The sequence below is a fragment of the Montipora foliosa genome, chromosome 3 (assembly GCF_036669935.1).
Source record: "Montipora foliosa isolate CH-2021 chromosome 3, ASM3666993v2, whole genome shotgun sequence".
NCBI classification, from domain to species: Eukaryota; Metazoa; Cnidaria; class Anthozoa; order Scleractinia; family Acroporidae; genus Montipora; species Montipora foliosa.
This window is the reverse complement of record NC_090871.1, coordinates 38988393-38990892: the sequence shown is the minus strand read 5'-3', so window position 1 is coordinate 38990892 and position 2500 is coordinate 38988393. Positions and strand designations below refer to the sequence as shown.

The window sequence follows — 2500 nt, the reverse complement described above, 5'->3', positions numbered from 1 at the left end:
ATGCTTTTTGTTGCTGTGCCTATAAATTAGGTTACAGCTGCAACAAACTGAAATGCTTCATTCGGAATTGGCAACACAAGTAATCAAGCACTTACTCCATGGAAAATTATGACGACCACCCATAACTATACCAATTTTCCTCAAACACACCAAAATCCCAAAATGCTAAACTTCTCCGAACACAGAAAGACAAAAAGATTACTGCTCACAACCACATGAAATGAGTATGTTCAGTAATATAATCAGAAATTTGGAAACACATTTTACAACTCCAGCAATTACTGTAAAAGAAAGCCAGTGAAATAATAACAAAAACTGGGGCTACAAAGGGACTGGATAAAACAGGGAGAACTGCAGTTGCAGCAACAAGAAAATTTGAATACTTAACAGGCATCATAAAATATCAACAGCACTGTCGAGTTGAAAACACAAAAAATAGGTAACTGGTGCATAATGTACAAACTGCCTTAATATAGTAGCAGCTACATGTAAATGTCTAAAGTGAACTTACTACTTCTCCACCATTGAAGAGGATACCAATTGAAATGATGTACATTGATTCTAACATTTGACTGTCAAATTTTCTTTCCTGCATTTTACACATAATGTTGACAAACCTTGTTTATAATTTCTTGTTGCTCTTTTGTGTGGTGCATTATGATAGTCATGATAGGTATGATAGCCCAGATGATTATATTATAAATATATAAAAAATGACTTGTCACAATAGCCTAGACTACTTGAATTCTGTCTTTTCTCCCAGTTTTATATTGGGTGCTGTGTACATGTGAACACATGATGGTGGTATGGACGAAAAAATTTAGCCCAACACGAGACAATGCTTTTCTTGGTGCATCCCTTGTCTTACCCCCATCCTAATTCGCACATAGTCTTGTGCATATTACTCCTGCTTTAGTCAATTTTCCAAGAAAAAAAATCAAAATAGGCTGCATTAAATTAATGGCAGATCCAGTTTCAATGGCAATTTTGTTTTTCTCGCTCGCCCTGCCAGCTTTTCTTTCCGCCATTTCTTCTTCCTAACCCAAAATAGGAGGAAGAGAGCCCCCCCCCCCCCCCCCCACCGGACCCCTCAATTACATCCACCACTGATTACAGTATCAATCCTTGTGACGAGTTCCACATCTAAAACTTATGGTTAGCTTAGCAACCCAGTAACTGAAAACGAAATTGATGCTTTTCTGACACACCTCCATCTTTCAAATTTGGATGATGCAAACCTTTATCTACATCGGAAGTAATTCTTTAGAAATTCAAAATTTAAGGAAATATTTCGCCACAAATACTCTACAAACATAATTATTACACATTTAACTCGCTATCTCTTTTCTGATTGGCCAATAGCGTACAGTGCATTCTCGAAATCAGCGCCCGTGACGTCATAACTGCAGATTATACAATAATCATGTCAAGGACTCTCAAGGTCATGTATGACCGCAGTGCATGATTTCTAAGGGTAATCATGTCAAGTTCGCTTGCTTTGTGCTGCTTGCCATTAATGAAGAAGCAAAAGCATGCCTAATATTATTTTTTTCCGTTCAATGGAAAATAAAAACATTATTAGATTCGGATTTTGTGATATCCAGAATAATCTCGGTAAGGGTTATCAGCCTCAGCCTTTGCCTTCGGCTGATAACCCCTACCTCGACCTCCATTATTCTGGAAATCACAAAAACCTCATCCAATAATTGTTTATAATTGCGCCAGCACGTGTGGCCTACGATCAAAGCTAACTTGGCAAAGAATGCCAGATCACAGGCTAAATCAAGGGTGCCATCAATTCATACCATGAGGTTGCTCTAAGGAGCCTTTGATTAAATGCCGGTAACAGTTTTGCAGAGAAAGGATTTACATATATTTTGCTACCACGATTTCGACCTCGTTCCCAGGGTCTCTCATCTTTCCGAAGAGAGACCCTGGTTTGGGCTGGTAAACAGACCCCAACGAGATAATGATAGACCACACAAGGACGTAGGTGACAAAGGATGGTGGAGAATAACACCAATCGTATAATTTTGTCCAGGCACGCAGAAAATTACTTATTCCCTTTAAACGCATGTTACTAACGGCTAAAGTCATTATCGTTTTTGTGGCTACTGCTGATTGGCAGCTGTAGCCATATTTCTGTCATGTGCGTAAGTAAGTAGAGTGTCCAATTTTCGGATTGTGTTCGGAACTATTCGGTCTTCGTGACTGATAATCGAATAGGAATCCGTAAGCGCCTCATCGTCGGATAGAATTCGTTGCCAATCAGAGCATCGACGGTCGCTTGTTGGCCTCTTATTGATCCAAACTTCTTTCCCATTTGCTTGTGTTTCAACGCGGACTCCTAGACATCGAGATTTTGTAGTATTCCCAAGCTCGAAAATTTCCTCAACCACAAAGCAAAAATTTTATTTGAAATCGCTTGACATTTCTAAACAAAGATCTACAGCTTTTAGAAGGTCTGGAAGAATTTTTCCGTGAAAATTCTAGAAAAACT

General features: G+C 38.8%; 1 pseudogene; it reads left to right on the top strand.

The window, feature by feature from the left end:
* Positions 1-2500, top strand: part of LOC137995758 (uncharacterized) — a 22041-nt pseudogene that overhangs the window by 8306 nt on the left and 11235 nt on the right.